Source organism: Ursus americanus, chromosome 17 (assembly GCF_024610735.1).
Source record: "Ursus americanus isolate L20-20 chromosome 17, mUrsAme1.1.p, whole genome shotgun sequence".
NCBI lineage: Eukaryota > Metazoa > Chordata > Mammalia > Carnivora > Ursidae > Ursus > Ursus americanus.
Window position 1 is genome coordinate 11,373,217 of NC_142143.1, and position 13,403 is coordinate 11,386,619.

The following is a 13,403-nucleotide window of genomic DNA, read 5'->3' on the forward strand; positions in this document are numbered from 1 at the left end:
CTCTGAAGCCTGGGCTTCTACACCTGATTCCCTTGATGCTTCTGGGCCTGCCTTCTCCACTGACCGGCACTTGGCCACTCCTCTGGAAAGCCTGGCCCCCTAGGGAGCTGGACCGTTTTTTCCTGTGTATGCCGTAGGAGCTCCTCAGCCTCAGGGCCAGGCTCTCTGTCCCTTGTTCCAGCTCCCGTGGCCCATGGAGGAAAGTGCCAGGCCACCAGGCTTGCCAGCCAGAAGAGCCTGCCCTCCATCTCCCTCTTGGGGCCGAGCTGCCCTTTGGCTCAGTTGCCTTGCCGAGGTGCCAGCTTCCTGGGAACCGCGGGGGCTTGACAGGAGGGGTATCCTGGCACCCTTGCCCTGGGCCCTGGGGTGCCGTGTCTCCTGGGTGCATGGTCCTCAGTGGCTCTCGGGTTGCTGTTGAAAGTGCCTGAGTCACACCAGGGTCTCGGAGGGGTCCACGCCGGCACCGCTTTGATGCCGGAGAGCGGCGCTGCCTCAGAAGCAGCGCCTGAAAGACCTCAGACCCAGGACCCGTCACGGGCATACAGAGGGGAGATGAGCCAGCAGCTGGCATTAGCAGAGGGAGGGGGAGCCATAGCGGCTGGCGCCCCGAGGGCACTAACTGGGTGCCACCCGACTGCACGAGGTCAGCGTCCTAATCCTCGTTCCCTTTTACACATGAGACCCACTCCAAGGTTGAGGGCCTTGTCCAAGATCATGGAGCCCACAGAGCCCTGGGCGGGGGTTCGAGGCCAGGCAGGCTGGCCCGTTCCTGCACCTCTCGTCACGGTACAAAATGTAGTGTGTGATCTTAGTCCCACGGCAGCCAGCACAGCAGGCAGCAGTGGCTCGCTCGACAGAAGAGATGCCGATGCGGAGGTTGAATAACTTTCAGAGACGCCTGGCAAGTAAGGAGTGGGCCAGAGTTCAAGGTCGGGGTGCCGTGACGCCCGAGCCGGGGCCCTGCCACGGTACCCCGCTGCCGCTCCTTAAAAGGTACCCTTAGCCAAGCACTTTCTACACGCATTACCTCATTTAATTCCTGTCTTGTGAGGCAAGTAACATTTCCATGTTACAAGTGAAAAAACCGGTTTGGAGAAATTGACTTACCCAAGGTCACGTCTAAAAAGCGATGATGCCAGATGTAAACCCAGGTGGGGGTCTGGCCTCTCCACCACTGCAGGTGTGAAGGGCTGCCAAAGGGCCTTGGGGCCAGAGGCAGGGCCTCTGCACCGCCCCGAGCTCCCTGTCCTTAAAAGGTGTGCTCTGGGGTGAGGGCAGCTGGTGGCCTCTGCCGGCCCAGGCTGGCAGTCTCTGCCCGCGCGGCTGTTCGTGGCATGAGTCACTGGCTGGGAGCACAGAACCCTCGGAGTGATCCCATTTGCCTAATTGCATGGCTCTGACCTCACCGGGACGCTGCTGGCTCTGCATGGGGGCCCCGCTGCTGGCCTCTGGGTGCCTCCTCGGGCTCCCGGCCTGTGGAGGAGGGGTCAGCAGGGCCGCTGCAGGACCTGGTGGTCCCAGCGCCGGCCCCTCAGAAGCACAGACACCCTCCAGGGAGGGGGGTATGGCCCCAAGACCTCCCAGGGGTGGTGTCTGTGCACGTATTCTCCTGATACCGAGGTCCCCCAGTGGGCCCGAAGATGGGAGTCAGGGATGGAAGCTCACATTCGTTGTGCTGTATGTCTGTTCTCCGCCGTGATCCCCGCCACTCCCCGCCGGGCGGGAGTTCTCCCCATTTCTCAGGGGAGGAGACTGAGGGCAGAGTGACGTCCGGGGAATGGCTGAGATGCGCGGCAAAGCGGAGCGCTCACCAACCAAGGGCGCCCGCGGGCCTTAGGAGCACTGGGACGGGTCAGGGACTGACCGTGCCCTCCCCACGCGGCAGAGCCAGGGGCTGCGGGCCACTCCAGAGGCAATGTCAGGGTGTGAGAGGACCTTGCGTGTCATCCCGTCTCCCTCCTAAGGGCACTGGCGGCGTGACTTGCTGGGGTCATGGCATACTTGTGATGGGGACTCGAGGTCCCGGGCCCTGACTCACACGGCCTTTTCTTTCCTGGGCTCCAGGAGAGGTGAAGAGGACTCCTCTGAGGAGGCCAGGCTCCGGGGCCAGGACCTGTTGGGTCAAGAGGATGTCGACCGTGCTGCCCGTGCCCTTCCCAGCAGTCCCTGCCCAGGACGAGGGGCCGGGGAAGGGGGGCCCTCAGCCCCTGCCCCAGACGCCTGGGGAAACTTTCTCCGGAAAGCGAAGGCAGCTCTGGCAGGGCTGCCGGAAATCCCTAATGTGTGGGCCCTGGCCTGGGAGGGCCCAGAGAACAATGTTGGGGCCTGGGTGGCCGGCAGGACGCTGTGCGACCCGCGAGGCTTCCAGGCATGCTGCCGCAGTTCCTCTCTGCTGCCTGGAACACCAGCTGGGGGCGTGACCCTGAACCCTGGGCCTGGGGGGCTGGCTGCCGAGGAGCTCCAGCTCTCCAGCCACCTCCCGATGGCCTTCTGGAAGCCCAGGACCATCCGCAGCCCCTCCACGGTGGTGTAAGGAGGGCAGGAAGAATGAGATCTGGGTTCAAGTCCTGACTGTGTCACCTGCTAGTGTGGCCTTGGGCATGCTGCCTCCCCATGCTGAAGCTCAGTGGTGACATCCGTAAAACCGGGCGACGCAGGCTAGCTCTTGCGGAGTGCGCTCTGGGTGTCCTCTCACTGAGCCTTCTCAATAAGGCCGAGAGGCAGGGACTGCCGTCGCTGCTTTACCGGAGGAAACTGAGGCCCAGAGCACTTGGGCTCTGAACTCGGGTGTGTCTGACTCTGTCTCTGCGTCCGTACCTATCAGCTGCACTGCTCTCCCGCCCGGGCAAGGCTTTTCACCATTTGGAGCCTCAGTGGCACCATCTGCACGCTGGGCCAGTAACACCCACTCCTCATGAGGTCACGGTGGGGACGACATGGCGAGGCGTGCAGAAGCATTCTGGTACCTAGCTGGAGCTCCGAAAGTTTCCATGGCTATGCTTTCCCTTCCCCCCAGTGACATCTTCAACAGGAAGCACCAGGTTTCCTGAGATAAGGACCTGGACCTCACCACGGGCAGGGCCGTCCTTGTATTAGGCCATGCATGGGCCTTACATTGGGCTCCCTGCCCTGGCCCCGACCCCTGCCACCACCCCCTCCCGCTCTAGAGGTGCCTGTGGCTCGGGCAGCCCCGGGGAGAGCTAGAGGTGGTGACCTCACTCTTGCAGAATGCCCACTGGAATTCACCCTGAGTCTGGTCCTCTGTTCTCCACGCCTCCCAGCCTGACTCCCTCCTATCTGATTGCCCTCTCGCTCCAGCCCCTGAACCAGCAGGTCACATGCAGCCACTGATGGGAGCACCTCTTGTGAGCTAGGACCCCCTCCCCCCGCTGCACAACTGCTAATTATTAATTGGGGGCGAGCTGGTCCCCTGCCTTTGGTCAGCTTACTGGGAAGCGGTAGGCAAGTAGCTGTCTCTCTCTGGTCCGCTGCCTCCCAGCAGAGAAGCAATCCAGCGTTGATCCCTGGCGCCCCACACTGCTAGGTGCTCCACCCACTTCCAACTCTCCGAACACCCCCCCCAAGGGAGCCATTGTCGTTCCCATTTCATGTACAAGGAAACAGGCCCAGAGAGGTGGTGTACCGTGCCTAAGACATACCCTGGGAAATGGGCCCGGGGTGGCCTGACTCAATCCCCTACCCCCCCTCCCCCACCACACTGCTGTCCGCAGGAGGGTCAAAGGATCCCTCTTCTTATGCCAAGCATGGGGACTTTGGGCCTCTCTTATCTACCTTCTCCACCGCCAACCCCTGGCCAGAGGCAGGACTCCTTTTCCTCAGGATCTACTCCTAAGGCTGGAATCTTCTCTCCAGCCCCCACAGGGCAACCTCACCCCTAGCCTCAGCCAGCTGGTGTCTGTGAGTGCCTCTCTCTCAGCCTGGCAGGAATGCCACAGAACACGCACGTCATGAAGATAAAGTGCGGAATGGTTGTGAGTCCTCAAGAGGGGTGCAGATCTGCAAGGGACAGTCAGACAGGTTTTGTTTTGAAGAACTGTAGGGAAGTTAGCCTGAAGAGCAAGGAGTGGGAAGAGGATTCCAGGCAGAGGGGAGAGCAGGTGCAAAGGCACAGGGGTGGGAAAGCACATGATCTGTCCGAGAAGGGAGGCTGGGATCCAGGGGGCTGGTGGGGCCCTGAAAGAAGCCTTGGAATCACATAGACCCCACTCCAATCCTAGCCATCCCCTCCTTTGCCAAGCCTCGGCTTTCTTCATCTCTGAAATGGGAGGATAGGGATTTCTGGGTGGTTCAGTTGAAAGTCCCCCTGGCGTGGGTTTGGTGGGGGGCGCCATAACGAAGCACCACAGACTGGGTGAAGTAAACCACAGAAATGTATTTGTCATAGTTCTGGAGGCTGGAAGGCCGACATCAAGGGGTCAGCACGCTTTATGTCTCCTGAGGCCTCTCTCCTGGGTTTGCCAATGGTCACCTTCTGGCTTTGTCCTCACAGGGTCTGTCCTCTGTGCCCATAGAACCTTCCTGTCTCCATGTCCACATTTCCTTCTCTTGTAAGGACACCAGTCTGATTGGATTGGGGCCCCCACCCTAATGGCCTTGTGTTAACTTCATCCCCTCTGTAAAGGCCCATCTCCAAATACAGTCACATTCTGAGGTCCTGGGGGTTAGGGCTTCCACAGGCGAATTTGGGGGCGGGGGGAACACATTCAGCCCATAAAAGCCCGTTGGATAACACACAGAGGTTGCAGGCACTGTTTTAAACACTGTATACCAACTCCTTCAATGCTCATATAACCCTAGGAGGTAGGTTGTAGTATCAGCTCCAGTTTATGAATGGGGAAATTGAGGCACCGAGGGTTTAGTTATGACCCCAGGTCACACAGCTAGGAAGGTGCAGAGCCAGGATGAAAACCCCCGAGTCTGACCCGGGCCTGCTCTTCACCCTCCCCTAGAGCCTTACCAGGACCTCTGAGCAGCAATTCATGGCATTCCTACAGCCTCCCCCGCATCCCAGACCAGGGAAGTCACTCTGCGAGGGTCACACCATTAGCCTTTCCCCACGCTGTCCCATACATAGGTATTTTCCAGTTAATATTTCTGTCCATTATAAATGAGACCGGAATGAACATGTCTGGACGTAGACCTTCTTTCTTCTTTTGGATTTTATAGATGCGGGATTCTCAGGGCAAAGGGAGCATTTTATGGTCGCTGAGAGCCTGGAAGGAGAGTCCCGGGGCCTGAAACCCGAGCTAGGTTCTCTCCCAGCTCCGGCACCTCCCACCTGCTGGTTTACTTTGGGGGAGGGAAGGCTGCGCGGCAGGAATGTCATCAGACCTGCCCCACCTCCAGCCACCTTTTGTCCGGGCCACCTCTACCTTAGAAAGTTCCAGGCCCCAGTCAATTACACTTCAATTTAAAGAAGAACAATAAGAAAGAACCTTCCAGGCCCCCCAATCCTGGCATTTCTGAGAACTGGAGTCCAAAGCAAGCATTCACGTAAGCGTCTGGTTGTGGTTATGCATCTGGGATGGGTCCTGGGTCTGGCGTGGGACCTGAGAATATGCATTTCTAAGGGCCCAGTGATTCGGATGCAGATGATCCTGGACTTGGAGAAAATGCCCTTCCTGGGACCAGAACCCTCTCCAAGTCCATCCGGCTGCACCTGTTCCTTGAGCTGCCTTCCACGTCCCTACCTTCCCGTGGGGCCAGGCACAGAGGAGGAGCACAGGAATCTGCAACATGAATGGGTCAGTCAGGTGTCTGACCCCACCAAGGAGCTGTTCTCCACCAGGCCCTGTTGCTGCTCTGGTCCCCACCCTTATCCCACAGCCCAGACCCCACTGTCGAGGCCTCTCGCTCCTCACCAAGGAAGACCAGCTGGGCCTCAGCACCTCTGGCACTTTCCAGGTGACTTTGGGCACCGCTCTGAGTATCTGAGCCACCGTGTCCTCCCTCCCCATGAAATGAGAGTGTTCATGATTCCCACGTTCTTTCCCATATTTGTTTCCCATCTTATGGGCTCCCGGTGATGTGGAGAGAAGGGAAGAAGGCTACCAAGTCTGGATGAGGAGAGGGAAATGGAAGCCCAGAGAGGGTAGAGGCCTTGCCTGGGGTCAACCAGCAAGCAAGAAGGGAGAATCCAGAGGTGGCTCTGGGTTTCCGTAGCCGATCCCGGGGTTGCTGTCTTCGGAGGCTGGCAGAGAGGTGGAGGAGGAGCGATGATTTCTAAAGGAGGTGTTGGGGGCAGGAACTGGTCCCCAGGCATCCCTTCCCCCTGCCGAGTCCCTGGAGCCAGGAAAGACCCTCCCTTCCCTGCCAGTATTTGTTTGCCCAGCTCAGCACCCCACATGGCCCAGGAATGACTCCGCAGAGCAGTGGCCGAGGTGGGACTGGCTGCCCAGCAGGCCTGGTGTTCGCTCAGCACTTGGCCCTGACCACTGAGACATAGCTGGGCCAACTTCAGGGCTGCAGTGCTCAGGCCACAAGAGCAAGTTTCCTCCCCAGCAAAAGGAGGGAGGGCAGGCTCTCCCGGGCCAGGCCCAGGCCCTCCCTGTCCTGGTGCTGGTCTCTGTGGTCCCTAGGGACCAGGCAGAGAACTGGCTTCTCTGGACAGTGGCCCAGGAGGATGAGGCGGGCGGGGCAGGGGCAGCCTGGGAAGATGAAGCTGTTTGTGTCCGTGAGGCCCAGGCTCGAGCCCTCACTCACTCGGGGGCGTGCTTGGCCTCTGATGCCTCCTCTCTGGAGGCCGCGTTTCCCAGAACTCTGCTCTCCCCAAGTCATGAACCTCAGGGCCCAAAGCCCCCAGAGACTAGTCTCCATCCCCGGGTTTACAGAGGAAGCCAGGCCCAGCCAGGGGAGGAGGTCAGGGCGGTGCTGAGGCCAGCTGGAGAGTGGCTAAGTCCGGAGGTGTGTTCAGAAACCCCATGGAGGCATCCCTCCCTTCTCCAGCTCTCTAAAACCAGACTGTTGCCATGTGTCCTCACACTGTCTCCCCAGCAAGAGCACAAGCCCTAGAGGGTGGGGCCGGCCTTCTCTTCTGTGTCAAAGTGCACCAAACTCCTAGCCCCAGGTCTGGGTCCTTCGGATGCTCTCATCCCCCACCCCCATGGCGTTGTGAGTGACTTTTGGGAAGTAAGAGAGAGATTCTTTTTTTAGCTGCCCAGAACTTCTGGCTGGAGAACATTGTATCTTCAAGAAATTCACTAAAAATTCACCATGGGTAGTCCCATGGGAGAGCAGAGGATGGGGGCCCTCAAGAGACTAGGGTTTGGAATTGGATCTGAGGTGACCAATCATCCTGGTTTGCCTGCGACTTAAGGAGGTTGCCAGCACTTATGGGATTTGAGAGGTAAAAGTGGGCCAAGTCTTGACTCTGCCACCCACTGGGTAACCATGGGTAGGACACTTCCCCTCTGCATGCCTCAGAAGTGAATCTAGGAAATGGGGTCAGTAGCCATCCAACATCTGTCTCATGAAGTTCCCAGAAGACTGTGGAGGGAAAGTTAGAATGTATTACACCCCAGCAGATATGAGGGTTATTTTCTCACCATTAGTGGTGGCCCTTCTGGTGAAGGATCTCCTCCCTCCCCCCCACCTCCCACTGCCTATTATTCACTCACTTTCTGCCGAGCACTAATCAGCACCTACTGTATGCCAGGCACCAGGTCTGCAAGGCTGGAAAAGGAAGAGCCCAGCCCTCATGTATCTCAGAGGGCGCAACGTGGGTGATTAGAGCACAGTAAGATGAATTTGTTCAGCAACAAATTTTCATGAGCAGCTACTGTGTGCCAAGTGTTGTCTTGAACACTGTATGGACATTAATTCATTGGACCCTCACAATAACACGGTCAGGTGAAGATTATTTTATCCCCATTTTGCATATGAAGAAACTGAGGCTCAGAAAGACTAATCAGTAGAAAAGTCGGGGAGAGGGCATTAAGAGGCATCTGTTTGAAGGATGAACATACGCCTCCAAGTGTGCAAGGAAGGGGCTTTCCAGGAGGGAGAAGCAGGGGCAAAGGTTGGGAAGCATGGAGCAGCATGATGCCTCCAGGGAACAGCAAGTTCGCAGAAGCCTGTGCACTGAGTTAAGGGTTCCTACTTATCCTGTAGGTGACTGGGAGGTTGTGAAGTCCAGTGGAGGTCAAAGAAAAGCAATTGGACACGTTGTGTTTTAAAAGGATCTGAGCTGTAAGGAGAGATGGTAGGGAGAAGAGTGGCGGCCAGGTGACCAGGGGGTGACTCATGCGGGACACTTCCTATTTGTTTTAAAGTCTTGTTGCTCCAAGAAGGGTTCAGTCAACCATGCACCTCCGATGGATCAATGGCTAATGTTTAGCCAGGTCCTGGCCTGAGCTTGGGGCTACAGAAACTCTTTTAAGTGCCAGTTAGAAAAGGCGCCCACTTGGGGCACACCGGCCCCGGGAAGTCTCACCCTCTGACCGCAAGGCTCGGTAACTGAGTGCTCTAACGTACGGTCACTAAAGGCCCTCCTCCCCCAGCTACCCTCTGTGGACCTGATGCCAGCGCTGGGGTGAAGGAAGAAACCCGCCCACAGCCACAAGGCGAGTCGGTCAAGTTCAGCCCTAGCAGGGCGGGGCCCGGCGCGGTCTCAGCCAAGAGGGGCGCGGCGGGGGGAGCCCCAAAAGGCCTCGGGGGACCTAGGGGCTTCACTGGAGGGGCCCCGCCCTGGCAAGAAAAGTCTAGCCTGAGGTCGTCGGGCCTCGGGGCGAGGCCAGCAGGCTGGGATGCCCCGCCCCTGCCGCGCCCGGCCCCGCCCCACCCCGCCGTGCAGCGCCTGCCCTTATAAGGTGAGAGCAGCGCTGAGCTCCCGCCTGGGGCTCCTGTCGTCACCTGCGTCCGCCCGCTCCGCGCCGGGGCCCGCCCGCCAGCGGCACCCCTCCAGGGCCGCGCCGCCCAGCGCCTTCCTGCCGGGAAGGGCCGCCCCCGAGCCGGCCTGGCAGCGCACCTGCGCTCCTCCTCCCTTCCAGCTGCCCCGGAGCAGGTCTCCGCGCAGTCAGCGGGCCCGGGATGTGGGCCCGAAAAGTTGGGAGGAAGCCGCAAGCTGGGGTGGGGGTGGGAGGAAAATCAGCCTTTCTTCGGGACACCCCCGCCCAGCCCAGGGGTGCCTGGTACATGCCAGGCAGTGAACTCAACTTCTACAAAGCTAGGCGCCCTGCCAACGTGCGTGGTATGGCTTGGTAAGAGCCAAGGCTCTGCAACCACACCGCTCGGGTTCGATTTAGCGAGGTTGCTTACTGGCTTTGTGGACTAAGGGCAAGTCAAGCAGTTGGTCTGTGCCTCAGTTTTCTCATCTGTATGGGGTTATAATGGGGTTATAATGGCTTATTCCTCTGCGTTGGGTTGAGCACTAAATGCGTTAATCTGAGTTAGTGGTTTTCAGCAGTGTTTGGTAGAGTTGATAAATAATTGAGCTCTGAAGGGTCAGAAGTGAGACCCTTACCCCCAGGAGTTCAGCCCCAATCCTGGTCTTGTTTGCCAGTGTTAGGGGGCATAGGAGCAGTCTTTAAAAACACCAAGGTACTTAGTGTTCACATTTCAGCAAATCCTGGTTAGGGGAGTGTTTGGAACACCCCCTTAGCAGATTCCATTTTTAGCAAAGGAGAGACAGGCCTCAGACTGAGAGCCTGGGGCAGGAGATAGGAGCTGGGTAAATTTAATAATATGACTTCGTTTTGGTGATTTCAGAGTTTCCCTCGAAGAGTTTAGAATTACTGTTTATGGCACTTGGCTTTCCATACAGCGTAGTGACATAATATTCACTTAATGTTTTTAGTATGAAAATGTGCAGAAATACACAAGGGCATAGAGAATGATAATACGATGATCTTTCATATATTCATCTAATGTTCACAAATATATGCGTTAAAATAGGAGCTGATTTGTAGAAAGAATAAGAGTACCAAGAGCGCAAAGGCAAAGCTTCTGAGCAGGCTAACAGTGCCTGAAATTTGGCAGGGACCGCCAGCGGCTGCATCGTGCCCCAGGAGGGAGAGGGAGGGGGGCTCTCCCTTCCACCGGTAGCAGGAGGAGGCCAGATTTCCGAGTCTGGCTCAGGGTGTCCTAGCGCGCACCTGCAGCAGGCAAATTCCGGGCCAGCGCGCCCCAGCCAGCTGCCTCTAGACTCAAGTCTCCTCGCCTGGGTTATTTCTGTATTTGCTTTCTCCACTGCCCACCTGGGCCACAGGCACCTGCCCTGCACACTAGAGCCAAAGGAATTTTCTAGACCACTGAAACCACTCCATGGCTCCCCAGTGCCCACAGGAGAAAGACTGGACCTTAGCAGAGCTGACGTGCCTTCCGCGGTCTGGGGCCCACAGACCTCTCAGCGCCTTTTCCTAGCACTCCTTCCTTCCACTTTACTCTCAGGTCAACCCCAGCCGTTTGCAGCTTCCTGAATATTCATTAAGTAAATATTTAATGTGTCAGGATGCAGCACCAGAAACAGAGCTCAGCAGTGGTGAGGAGCTCAGCGGGCATGGTCCAGCCAACTCTCCGGGCATTCACCCGCTAGTGGGGGAGTTAGATAAATAAGTATGAAAAAAAAATTTAAAGTGTCATGTGCTCTAAAGGACTTACCAAGTACCAAGAGAGTTTTTGCCTTTTGCCGGGAAGACCCCCACTCACCCCACCCTGCCCTTCTTTTAGTCTTTGCTGATAGTGTCACCAGCAACATGGGGTCCCCTTATCATATCACATTGGGGTGGTAATTTACATGCCTGTCTCTCACATTGGACGATGAGCTCCTCAAGGAAAGTCCTTGGTCTGGTTGGCCTGGTGTCCCCATTAGCTTGGGTGCATGGTGCCTAGCAGGTGCACAACAATCGTTGGATGACTATTCTAGCAGCAAGCCTCCGCACCAGGACCCGCGCCCCAGAGCAATTCAGTCTTCAGGCAAGCATTCATTCATTCATTCATTCATTCATTTAAAATGAACAATTTCCTTCCTCCATGAAATCAGAGTGCGCCAAGCCCCTCATGTGGCCAGTTGATTGACAGAGGGTGAGCTCTGTGCTGCAGCAGACTGGGGGTCATCCTGCCTGGCCCCCTGTGGGACAACTGCCAGAGGCAGTGTCATTTCAACAGGGCCTCCTTGAGTGAAGGCAGGATTGGGCGTAGGGCTGAAGGAGGAGGGACTTTGAAGGAAGCAGAGAGGTGTGAGCACCGTGCAGTTGCTGGGGTGGGGCCCCAGCTGGGTGTGGCCGGAGCCTTTGGTCGGGTGTGTGAGCAAGGAGCTGAGGCAGGGAGGTTGGGGCCCGGACAGGAGGGGCCCCGCATGCCAGCTCACTTTCCCCCCACCGCTGGTGAACAAAGGATACATCATCTAAGGCAGTGGCTTTTCAAGGTTTCCTGACTGCGACCAGAGACCCGCGGTAGCGTCCACATCACGTCACAACCTGGGGCAGCTCGCCAAATTGAGACGAGCATTTCATGAGACGGAGTACTTACTACCCAAGACTCACTCTGCTATTTTCTCTTCATTTTTTTTTATCGTCATCATCATCATCATTATGAAATTCTGAGTGTGACTCACCAAATCCTGCTCTTTGACCTGCGCGTTGAAAAACGTGGATCCAAGCGTCCTTCCAAAGGGTCTAGTAGCGGCTGGGAGGTCCTTTTTGCTTCATAAATTTAAACTCTTAGCATCCTGAGAGGCTATCCTTCATGCCGCAGCTACTTTCACTAGGAAAGCAGCCCCAGAGGGCAGGGTGGGTCCCCCAGCCTCCCCCATGTCTGGGTGCCCACTCCCCCCCATCAGGATCCCATGGCTGCAGGGTGCTCCCAGGTGGAGCTCCCAGGGGGGTCCAAGATCCAAATGAGAAGAAGGAGAACAACCCCAGCACCTTTCCCCCCATCCAGCACACCCTCCCAGCACACACTGCCCTCCCCCCCCTTGTTCTCCACTTGGCATCTAGTTCCCCTGCCAGGCTGGCCTAGGATGCCACTGGCCCCAGGGGTGGGGCGGGGAGAAGGGAGTGGTGGAGGCCGCAGCTGGGCTCAGTTCTCCCCCTCTGTTCTCTAGCCTGTACCAACCACCTTGTCTGCCGGCCAGCACTTTGGCTTAGTAGACGGTTTATATGAGGGCTAGAGCCCCTCCCCGATCCAAGCTTCTGGCTAAATTCCTCTTCCATGTGGGATCTCTGAGGCCTCTGGAGAGATGGGGGAAACCTGTGGCAGGGAGGCAGCCCCAACTCATAACCCTTGGCCCTCAGAACGCTGGACCCAAGGAAGCTTCAAAATGGAGTCCAACCTCCTCATTTTAGTTTTGTGGGAACTGAAGTCCAGAGAGGGGAGGGAACTCACCCGTTTACACAGAAGTTAGTCTCAGAGTGAGGCCTGGAGACTCAGGTCTCCTGGGTCCAAATCCAGGGCTCGCTCTTTTCACTGTTGCATGTTGAGGGTCTGTCTAAAGGGAAAGGGGGCTCGGGAAAGGGCTTGGAGAAATGTCCTGTCTGGGAGCAGCTGGGCCGCGTGCTTGCAAGGCCCCCAGCCTGGGAGACCTGCGTCCTCACTGTACTTCCACCACCCCCTTTCTGTGGCCCCACCCGAGTCACTGTCCTGTCTGGGCTGCAGAACAAGGGGAGGGGACCAGGTGAGGTCCTGGAGCCCTTCCAGCTCTGAGCCTGAGCTGCCTGCCTTCTCCTCTCCCGTCTTGGAGCCTCCCCCACCTTGAGCTAAGAGAAGACCCTCTTCCTCCTCAACCCCAGGCGTGAGCTGCCTGGAAGAGTGACAGAGGAGAGTAAAGCCTGTGGGAACCTGTCTTCTTCCAGGAACTTGCTGCTTCCCCGGGGGCCTCAGGATTAGGGTGGTGGCTTCTAGTCCTTTCTTTCTGGAGACACTGGATATGGCCTGAAATCCAGGCAGAGGGGCCCTCCTCCTGCTGGGCTTCCTGGCTCCTTGGGCTCTCGCCATGCACAATCTGCCTTCTCAGTTCACCTTCCTTTTCCACGTGGGAATCTCCTCTCTAACTGGACCACATGCTCCTTGGGGCACGATTTGAGAGCCGATGTCTGCAATCAAGGGCTCTTACTGTGGGAAGGATTTGGGCCTCTCCCTAGGGAGGCAGCATGAATACTGGTTAAGATCTGGGGCTCTTGATGGAAAGTGCCCAGGTTCAAGCCCCAGCCCCCTACTGGCCTGCCGGCAGGTTGGAGGGTTGGGGAGGGACACACCCCTCAGGCACTCACTAATGCTGCTCGGGTCTATTAAGGTAGTGTTACTCTGCATAGTGTGAGCACCCCGGAGAGCAGAGAAGCCTGGAAATGTGCTAAGGGCTTCACCTACATTATCTCTCTGTGTCTCACAGGGACCCGATGAGATAAATAATATCCATGGCCTCCTTGAGGCTCTGGGAGCAAAGGGCT

General features: G+C 57.4%; 1 long non-coding RNA gene across 2 annotated transcripts in view; it reads right to left on the reverse strand.

The window, feature by feature from the left end:
* Positions 1–1,231, reverse strand: part of LOC123780633 (uncharacterized) — a 60,018-nt gene extending 58,787 nt beyond the window's left edge. For both annotated transcript variants that reach the window (XR_006776464.2, XR_006776463.2), the window contains exon 1: positions 1,108–1,231. This is a non-coding gene — a long non-coding RNA (uncharacterized LOC123780633). The remainder of the gene's footprint in view (positions 1–1,107) is intronic.
* Between the last annotated feature and the right edge of the window lie 12,172 nt (positions 1,232–13,403).